Source organism: Notamacropus eugenii, chromosome 5 (assembly GCF_028372415.1).
Source record: "Notamacropus eugenii isolate mMacEug1 chromosome 5, mMacEug1.pri_v2, whole genome shotgun sequence".
In the NCBI taxonomy this organism is placed as follows: domain Eukaryota; kingdom Metazoa; phylum Chordata; class Mammalia; order Diprotodontia; family Macropodidae; genus Notamacropus; species Notamacropus eugenii.
In genome coordinates this window covers 3,030,065-3,040,708 of record NC_092876.1, presented here as the reverse complement: position 1 = coordinate 3,040,708, position 10,644 = coordinate 3,030,065, and the positions used below count along the sequence as shown (strand labels likewise).

Here is a 10,644-nt window from a genome sequence, read left to right as displayed (position 1 = left end):
GGGAGAGCGGGAGAGGGGGGGCGCAGAGCCTGGGGCGGAAGGGTGCCCGGCGTGGGGGTGGGGTCGCCCTGGTTCTGACTGGCACCTGCCCCCTCCTTGGCTAGGTTGGCACTGCCAGAGCGGGGAGCCTCCGGGCGGGGGGCGGGGGGGCTTCGTGGCTTGTGGGATCGGGGGGATGGGAGGGGGCAGCCGGACAGAGCCGAGCGCGGGTGTGTGACCTTGGACGGGTCACTGCCCCTCGGTCCGGCCCCTTTCCTCACCCCTGAAGCGGGGATGACCACGGCACTGCCCTCTCGGCGTGGTGGAGGTCCGGGGCAGGGGTGGGCTCAGTAGCACAGTCCTTGGCACGGAGTAGGCGTCTTCCCTCCCCCTCCCGTGGTGGTCGTTGCCTCCTTGGCACCCCCAGAGGGGCGCAGGCTGAGCTGGGAAGAGGCTGGACGGCTCCCCCAGGGCAGGAGGTGGGATCCTGGGCACTCCAGTTTCCCTCCTTCCTCACCCGGACCTTGTCCCGTTCCCAGACCCAGCCCGAGGCCCGGACTAGTTCCGTAAATGCCCCCGCTCCCCTGGGGATTCCCCACTTTCCCCGCGGACTTTCAGTGGTTTCGCGGAACAACTTGCCCCGAACCCCTCTCCCGAGAGCCCGCCTCCGGGGGCGCCTCCTGGCCTGGGGCTCCCCGAGAACCCGCCTCCGGGGGCGCCTCCTGGCCTGGGGCTCCCCGAGAACCCACCTCCTGGCCTGGGGCTCCCCGAGAACCCACCTCCTGGCCTGGGGCTCCCCGAGAACCCACCTCCGGGGGCGCCTCCTGGCCTGGGGCTCCCCGAGAACCCGCCTCCTGGCCTGGGGCTCCCCGAGAACCCGCCTCCGGGGGCGCCTCCTGGCCTGGGGCTCCCCGAGGACCCGCCTCCGGGGGCGCCTCCTGGCCTGGGGCTCCCCGAGGACCCGCCTCCGGGGGCGCCTCCTGGCCTGGGGCTCCCCGAGAGCCCGCCTCCGGGGGCGCCTCCTGGCCTGGGGCTCCCCGCACCGCCCCCAGACCGCGTTCCAGCCAGCGGCCGCTCTCTCTTTACTTCCCGGGGACTCTTGGCGTGTACGGACGCGAGGAAGCCGCCAGCTCCCCTCTTTAAGTGGGTGTCGTTTAGACTCTAAAATAACCCTTTAATTTGGTTAGGAGAGCTCTGTTCTTGCAGACACTCTCTGAAGGATGACCAGATGTGAAAAGGGCAGATTCCTGGGGAGGGGGTGCGTGTGTGTCTGTGTCTGTCCGTCCGACCGTCCATGCACCTTCCCCCACCCAGGTATGTGATGCCCTCTCCCACCAATACATATGGAGCTAGGGGATGATGAGCTCAGGCTCAGCACAGAGAGGAGCCAGTGGAAATCATGCCTTCTTGGGAGCATCGGGAAGGTCCCCCTATGGAGGGGTCAGCTTCCTGCCTGGGCGCCTGGGCTCCTCCATAAAAATACCATCATCAGGGGCCAGCCCTACGCGAAATCAATCAGTCATTGGACCAAGTGGGAGACGTCCTAGAAGCTGTTGATTGAGGGGTGTGGGGGTGATGCTCCCCAAACGGCCCTGGCTTCCTGGGGTACAAAAATGAATGTGAGGCCCTGGTAAGGAAATAACAGATGTGGATGAATGAAAAAGCTTGTATTAACAGCTTACTTTGTGCCAAGCACTAAGGATACAAACAAGGGCGGCTGGGGGCACCATAGTGCGCAGAACCCAGGCCTGAAGTCAGGAAATCCAGTTCAAATCCAGCCTCAGACACTTCCTAGCTGTGTGACCTTGGGCAAGCCACTTCATCCTGTTTGCCTCAGTTCCTTCATCTGTAAAAGGAGTTGGAGAAGGAGATGTCTTTGCAAAAGGAGTCCCAAATGGGGTCATGAAGAATCAGATGTGACTTGGAATGCCTGCACACTCAAGCAGCCTGTGCTCTAGTCGGGGAATCCTAGGGCCATGGTGACAGGGAGAGGGGATTGGGGAGCTCCTGAGTAGATTGACATGCCTCGCACAGGCACAGTGGCAGAGCTCATGTGATTAGGGCTCAAGGTTGTCACAGTTGGGTGCTAGACAGGCTGTGGAAGAAGTAGCCAGAAGAAAGAGAGAGAGAGAGAGAGAGAAAGCACAGATATCGAATCAACTGATCAATAAGCCCTTAATAAGCAGCGACTGTATGCCAAGCACACTACTTGGGGTTGAGGATATCAAAGCAGGGAGGTGCCCTGTCCTCATGACATTCTAAACAGGCAGTGCACCTGTATATACATCATATGTCCCAAGCCTACTCAGCACTAAGGGGGTGGGGCTGGTCCTAGTTGCTGCGGGCACTAGGCAAGGCTTCATGCAGAAGATGGCACCTCACAATATCAGCAGACAGGGAGGAAGGCCCCAGGACACTGAATACGCTCCCAACCCCCACATGGGAGGACAGAGAGAAAAATCCCACAGGCGAGGGAGGCTTGGATGGATTGGAATCTGGAGAATTCTAGAATCAATGAGATCACAGATACTGGAATATTTGATGGGAAGGTGCTGCAAAAGACTCCTTGAAACCTCCTTTGATGGTAGAGCACTTGAGGGTGGAGAGTGGGGAAGCTGATTGGTCCTAATGAGACAGCATTTCTTATTCACCAGTGGGATGGAGCTTCAGTCTGCTTTTCATTGGGCCTTGGTTCAGCTCACCCACATATGAAATTCTCCTGGAAATAAGTGTCTGGCCAAACCCTTTGGACAGGGCCTTCACTGGGTCCGGCTCTACAACTCCTCTGTAATCTTTTTTCAAAAGCATTATTTTTAGATTTTGAAATTAAATACGGAAATAAAGATCATTTCCATATACACAGTGGAATGCCAAAAGGATTGTGTAGAAACCTGTGAATGTTCATTTAATATCACTTGCTTTTTTTTAAAAAAAAATAATTTCACAATTTTTAAAATAAAAAAAAATTCACATTGCTTTCAAAATGGTACAGCTCATTGTGCTTCCTTCGGAACTTTCTTCTGTTCTGCATTTTGAAAAATGTTTCAAAGACCTGTTTTTTAGGTATTTGTATCAAGAGACAGCTCCTTGGCACAATATTCCATTGTATTCTGCACCGTAATTTATTCAGACCTCCCATAGTTGGTGACCAGTTCCTTAGAGTCCTAGTTCATTTCGTTTTCCTTTTCCTTCCTTCTTCAGGAACAGAAAGTTTGTTTTGTTAAAACTATTTCCTCCTCAGTATTATCGAGCCTTTTACCATCCGTCCCCCTCAGTCCCTGCTTGTTTCGTGTTCACTTGAATGTATTTCTAGTCTAAATCATGTGTATATTCAGTAGTCCCTTTGTCCATTTCAGAGGAGTGAGGTTCATGGCTGTCCTTGCCCTTCACTCCTTTTCTTTGTTTTTATAATCTCACTCACCCCAATTATGAAAAGCAGCAAATTCTACTCCCTTCCTTTTTCTCTCTACATTAGTGTATTCTTTTACCTTCTCCTCTCTTTTCCCTTAAAACAGAACGAATATATCCCCAGAGCCTTCATTTTTCTTAATTTCCTCAATGTTTTTGAAGACATTAAGGTGTTCAAGAAATGTTGTTTCTTCTGTCCCTATTAGAATGCTAGCATTGTATTATCACAGGGTTTCTTCAAGTTGCTTTAAAAAATTTTACCTTTGGGCCATGACCGAGGGGTGCTGCTAGTACTGTGTTGTGTGGGGACTGTGTGGAGAAGGAAAACCCGAAACACCTGCCTGGAGAATGGCAGGTGTTTTTTGCTGAACCACACAGGCTGTGGCAATGTGCCATAAATGGGATTTTAAGCTAATTGCAAACAAATCCATGAAAGAGGAAGATGGAGAAGAGATAGTTACCTATGACGATGTGTGTAAGAATTGTCATCTCATAGCAGCCAGGCATGAGTGTACATTCGGTGTCATGGATGAATGATCAGCAATATACCATGCTACCTAGGACTGTGGTGTGGCAAAGATTCCATCAGCGTCCTCCCTGATGACGCCAGCAGATGGCTCTGTTGTTTTCAACATCCTGCTGCAGTTTTACTCTTGTTATACCACTGTGCTGGCTTGGAATGCTTGAAAACCTGATAGTTTCACATTCTGTTTCCAGTTCAGATGGTTTACTTGCTTTTCAAAGTTCAGAACTGGCTATGCTGAAAGAAAAATTTATTTCAAGGAAGTGTTCTTCCCTAGAGCTGAACTCTAGAAGAGCTTCCTGTGGACATCACTGGAGTCAGAATGGTACTAGCAGCCGCACGTCTCTGGGAGAAATAAAATTGCCCCAAAAAGGATATCTTTAGAGGAGGAATGACATGTCTCTCCTTGTGTAATGGAACTAACAACTGTTCCACAAATAAAAAAAAATTAGTTTCTCTGGAATCTCATTTTTATAGTTCAAAATTCTGACTAAGCTCTGGTCCTTTCATTAAAGGACCTTCTGGTTCTTCTATTAAAGATACTTTTTTCTCTTCTGTAGTACTCAAGGGAGCTCTTTCTTGGCTGTAAGGCTTTTTGGAAGATCTCATGTTTTTAGTAGAATATGCCAGATCTTGTATGATCCTAATTGGATTGCTTGGTATTTGAATGGTTTTTTTTTTCCTGGATGCTTAAACATTTCAGCTGTCTTTAAAGGACCACCAAGGGCACACACAATCTTTTGCTCTGCCAATGCCCAGGCTCCCCATCTAATTCAATGAAGGAAAAATGTTGACCCATTATGTAGGGCATCTACCCTGTATTTTCTGAGCATCATCAAAGACCAACTCCCTTAGGCTGGCATGGCCTTTATTAAAGTCACGTTGGCTACTTGTGATCATCGTCTCTTTAATTTTGCCAAGAACTGAAATCCAACTAACTGGCCTACAATTGCATAGTTAATTCTTATTAAATTATAATTTGTATGATGTATTAACAATATATAAAATATAATACATATAACATGTATAAATTAAATCATTATTATCATCACTAAAAATAATAGTTCTACACTATTATCTTCCCTTTTGGGAAAATTGGGAATTTTCCCTTTGCTCTTTCTCCAGTACTGACTCTTTGTGACCCCTGTTGGAGGTTTTCTTAGCAATGGCCCCATTTCCTCTTCCAGCTCATTTTATAGACAAGGAAACGAGGCAAACAAGGTTAAGTGACTTGCCCAGGGTCACAGAACTAGTCACTGTCTGAGGAAGGCCAGGTTTGAATTCAGGGTTTCCTGACTCTAGGCCAAGCACTCTATCCACTGAGCTATCTAGCTGCCCCTTTCATTTTATGGATTGTTGTCTTAGAAATTCTACATAGCAACACCAAAGTGGAGAGGGTGCTGGTGCATGGCTTTTTGTTAGCAGATGACTGTGAACTCAGTGGAACCTCTGAGCTGACATGCAACAAAATATGGATCCATTCTCTGGGCAGGTGCTAATTTTGCCCTAACAATGGACACCAAGAAACTAGATGTTCTCCACCAGCCAGCACCACACCATCTGCACATGGAATCATCGGTTACAGAAAATGGAGACAGTTTTACTACTGTGGATAAGTCCACTTATCTTGGTGGTATGCTTTCCAGGGATGTCCGCATAGATGACAAGACTGATGCACTTATTGCCAGAGCTAGCTCAGCATTTGGGAGGCTCTAAAGGAAAGTATGGGGGAGAAGAAGTATTAGACTGACTGCCAAATTGAAGGTCTACAGAGCTGTTGTGCTAATCTCATTGTTGTATGCCTGTGAAACATGGACTGTCTACCAGCACCATGCCAGGAAACTGAATTGCTTCCATTTGAATTGTCTAAGGAAGATTGTATAGGTACTGGACACTGGGGTCCTTTCTCAAAGTAAACTGCCAAGCAATCAAACTCTACTGCAGAGAGCACCCCTCTGGTCGGATGGCCAAGTTGTTCAAGTGCCAAATGTACCCTTGCCCAAAAGACTTTTATGGAGAACTCACACAGGGCAAGCAATCACATGGTGGTCAGAAGAAGTGATACAAGGGTACTGTTGAGGTCTCTCAAGAACTTTGGAATTGATTGTGAGACGTGGGAGACACTGGCACAGGACCACTCAGCATGGCGTGCCCTCATCAGAAAGGATGCTGTGCTCTATAAACAAAGAGAATTGAAGTTGCTCAAAAGAAACATGAGATGCACAGATTTAGACCGTCACCATTCCAAATGTTCACACAGACTCTTTGTGCCCGACCAATGGTAGAACCTTCCAAGTGCTGATCAGCCACAGTGGATCACACTTCACCTTGACCCCGACAAAGGGATGTCATTTTGATCTTCTTTGAGAACAAGGGCCAACAGCCAACTTTACCCTACACCAAATCCTTGGTCTCCAAGGTTGTGGTCCCCTGGGGCCAGGGCTGCCTGATGCCTTCTTACTATTTCTTTTCTCCTTATTGGTTAGTTTTCTTCTACCCTTTTTCCCCCAAAGATTAGTGTCCTTTGCAAACAGAATGGAAGCAACAAAAGAAGCAGGCAGTTCTACTCCCACTCTCCAGTCCACTGTTGTCACCTTCCTGACGTCCACATACTGGTCCTAGTATCAGAGGTGGGGACCCTGTGCCCTCCAGGCCACATGTGGCCCTCTAGGTCCTCAAGGGTGGCCCTTTGCCTGACTTCAAATTTTGCAGAACAAATTCTTTTATAAAAGGGATTTGTTCTGTGAAGTTTGAATTCAAAGGGCTGTCCTTGAGGACCTAGAGGTCCACATGTGGCCTGGAGGACACAGGTTTCAGCCCCCTTCCCCACGTAGTCCTTTGTTATTCCACTGCATGTGGAAATGCAAACCACTCCAGTATCCTTGCCAAGAAAACCCCACAGACACTATGGTCCACCAGGGTCAGGAAAAGCCAAACACAACTAAATGACTGAACAACTCCTAGTGCCATGCTCCAAGCTCTGGGCTAAACGCTAGGATACAAATGCAAGAGAAAAGAAAGGCAGCTCCTGTCCTCAAGGGCATACATTCTAATGATGGAGTTGAAAAGGGAGGAGAGAAGACTGGATGGGCCTAGACTGGACCTGGGCCAACCCAAAAGGAAGCCAACATGGCAGAGGGATGTTCCAGGTTGAGAAGGGTTCGGGTGCTGAGGGATCGTTGAGGGTGAGAAGGCATCTGAGGCCAAATCTGGAGAGTCAAGGAGCACAGCTAAAAGGGAACTGGAGTCAATCGGGAAACATTTACTAAGCACCTGGTAAGTGCCAGTCTCTGAGCTGAGTAAGCCCTGGGGCCCTTCCCTCAGGGATCTTACAATGCAATGAGGAAAGGAAGCCAGGGAATGATTGGGGTGATGGGAAGTGGGAAGGCACCCAGGATGGGGCCATGGCAAAGCCAAGTCCAGGGAGTGCAGCTGGTGGGTGATGATGCTGGCCTTGGAGCCTTCTTTAAAGGTTCTGGGCAGAGTCCTTTGCTCCACCTTCCAGGCCTCCAGTCAGAGGGGCAGAGGGTAAGGAGGCTACAGAGGAAGTGTGGCCATCACAGCTGAGGCAGTCTGAAAGGATGATGAGTTTCCTGGTGTCTCGTGAATTTTCTTACCAATTCAACAAGCTAAAGTCAAAAAGCCACAATGAATCCCATGACTGCTTCCAGTGAGAAAGCCATTTTCTTATCAATTCCATTAGCTAAAACCAATAAGCCACAATAAAGAAACAGTAAACTTGTTAAGGAAAATGTATAGCAGGAGACAGATAAAACATGTATCCTGGGAATATAGCTAGTATTCAGTTAAAGGGAACTCCCTGTCAGGCTAGATAAGGAACGGGGACATTCCAAAAAACCTGAAATCCTTTTTACTAATTAAATAATTTTGTACCAATTAGAGGAGGAAAGAAGACTCAGAAGATAAAAAGGTGACCAAAGGCATAGATCAGAGCTTCTTCAGACGTTCCGATGACACAGAGCTGGGAGGGAGAGCTAATGCACTGGATAACAGTCAGGATCCAATATGATCTTGCCAGGGATGAGAGCACTGGGACAGAGAGGTGAAGGTGGCATTTACTACAAATGAAAGCAAGTCTTTTGGAGGTCTGATTTGCATCGTCGCATAGAGCAATGCTTGCCAGCGCTTGCCTGTTTCCTTCTCGTTCTTTCAGAAAGAGGACCTTGATGCATAGAGCGATGATTCTCCAAACTTTTTTAAAGATGCAAAAGTAAACAAATGTTACTTTTGGTAATAGTAAGGTCTGAAATTTTTTCATCCCTTTCGTGTTTCCATCTTTCAGATGCCTGGAGAAACATTTCCTGCACTCCCTCCAAATGTTGCCCCTAGCTCGGACCTTTTCTGGGCATATTTTGTCTAACCTAGCTCCTTTTCCTGACTGTTTTCTGTAGGGCCATTTTCTCCAACAGCAGTACCAAGACCCCTCTGTGACTAAGTGCTGAATAACCACAAAAAGAAAATAAAAAGAAAGTAGATCTGGTAGGACAGAGAGCCGCCTTAAAAGCTCTGAAAATGTCTCCTCCACAGGTGTCAGAACCCTGCCAGGTTCATTGAAAGACGTGAGACCAAGGTCGTTTTGTTGACTGCTCAACGATTTTCAACAGCCCTGGCCAGGCTGCTCCTTCCTGGGTCTGGAGGGCGCTCCCGGGGGTCTCAAGCTCCACTTCGCCTGCAGAGCAGGGTCTGGGCGTACTCGGTACCATCAGGAAGTGAGGCTTGTTGGACAGCGTCTGTGCTAGGGAAATAGACCAATGAATCTGGGGGCCGGACTCTGTGTGTGTGTGTGTGTGTGTGTGTGTGTCTGTGTGTGTGTATGTGGTGTGTGTGTGTGGTGTCTGTGTGTGTATGGGGTGTGTGTGTGCGTGTGTGCATGTGTGGTGTGTGTGTGTATGTGTGTGTGTGTGTGGTGTGTGTGTGGTGTGTATGGGGTGTGTGTGTGTGTGGTGCGTGTGTGTGTGGTGTGTGTGTGCGTGTGATGTGTGTGTGGTGTCTGTGTGTGTGTATGAGGTATGTGTATGTGTGTGTGGTGTCTATGTGTGTGTGGTGTCTGTGTGTATGTGGTGTGTCTGTGTGGTATCTCTGTGTGTGTCTGTGTGTGTATGTGGTGTGTGGTGTGTGTGCATGTGTGTATTGTGTGTGTGGTGTGTGTGGTGTGTATGTGGGGTGTGTGTGTGGTGTGTGTGTATCTGTGTGTGTGGTGTGTGTGTGTGGTGTGTGTGTGTGGTGTCTGTGTGTGTGTGGTGTGTGTTCACGTGGTATGTGTGTGTGGTGTCTATGTGTGTGTGTGTCTGTGTGTGTGCGTCTGTGTGTCTGTCTGTCTGTGTGTCTCTCTGCGTGTGTGTGTGTGTGTGTGTGTGTCTGTGTGTGTGTGTCTGTCTGTCAGTCTGTGCGCGCGCACCAACCTCTGGTCCCGCCTGGTTCCAGTCCGCAGAAGCCCGGGTGACACGTCATTACGTCATCTAATTATATTAACATAAGGTGGTTTCAAGGCCCCCCCTGGGGGCGGGGCGGCTTCAGGGACCAGGGAGGAGGGGGGCTGGCCCGGCTCATCTCCAGACGTTCTCCAGCCACGCCTCTCCGCAAAGCGGGGCACCACCTTTCTTCGAAATCTGAGGCTCTCCACAGCTTCCTGCTCATGGCATTGCGCCTGCCTGCTGAGGGCGGCTAAACTACCATTCCCAGAATTCATTGGGCTCCCAAAGCTGCTCTGGGGGGAGGAGAGGGAGTTCGACGTTCTCTTGGAAAACTACGTCTGCGTAACTCTGTCGACGCTATAAACTACCACTTCCAGAGACGTCAGCGATGGGGATCCGCCTCCCCAGCGGGGCTTAAAGGATCATTGGCATTCTGGGAACTGGAGTTTGAGCTCAGTGCACTATGGGAAATGTAGTCCCGGGGTGCGTGCGGCGGCTGTCAGGACAATCCCTAAGCGAAAGCGGGTGGCTGTGGCTGCGCCCCGCCCGGCTCGGGCTGCCTTTCGTGGCCTTCCAGGCCTACCGCGGCATCTCTACCTGCCGCAGGGGCCGACACCTGGACCTTTCCCGGCCTTCAGGGCCCAGTTGGGGCTGCCTATCAGTCAGTCAGTCAGTCCGTCAGCACGTAGTAAGGGCTGTGGAAAGCTCGAATTCTAAGGCAGGGATGACGCCTGGTTAATTAGGTCTCTGCGGAATGCACAAGGAGCAGACGGAAGGTAGCTCTAGGGGAAAGCACTGTCCATAGGTACTGATGGCGCACCTACTGCGTGCCCGGTGCTGGGCACGGAGGAGACAGGCAGGGACCAGAGACAGTCACCGTCCCCAGCGAACTTACAATCCAAGGGGAGACACAGCGGGCAAACACAACCAACAAAGCAGCCTGTGGATGGGATAAGTGGGAGGCAAATTCTTTCTTTCTAATTCTTGTATTCAGTTTCAAATTTTCTCCCTCCACCTTTTCCCTTGCCCAGTGAGAAAGCGAGAAATACCGTACCCATTATATATATATTGTCAAGGCAAACATTGGCCACCGTGCGGGGGTGGGGGCGTGGGAGGGGGAGAAGGGAAGGAAGAAGAAAGAAAAGTTAACAGAGAAAAGCATGCTTCAATCTGCTCTCAGAGATCATCACTTCCCTCTCTGCCCGGAGACAGCAGTTTTCACCAAGGGTCTTTCGGAATTGTCTCGAACAACTGTCATAACCAGAGCGCTGAGTCTTTCACAGCTGATCATAATAACTA

General features: G+C 49.7%; 1 long non-coding RNA gene across 1 annotated transcript; it reads right to left on the bottom strand.

Annotated features, from left to right (window-relative positions):
• Window positions 1-7,763: 7,763 nt before the first annotated feature.
• Window positions 7,764-9,659, bottom strand: LOC140508200 (uncharacterized). The gene is made up of 2 exons (XR_011968332.1): window positions 9,334-9,659; window positions 7,764-8,661 (listed from the first exon to the last, which is right to left on the bottom strand). It is a non-coding gene; the product is annotated as an uncharacterized lncRNA (long non-coding RNA).
• Between the last annotated feature and the right edge of the window lie 985 nt (window positions 9,660-10,644).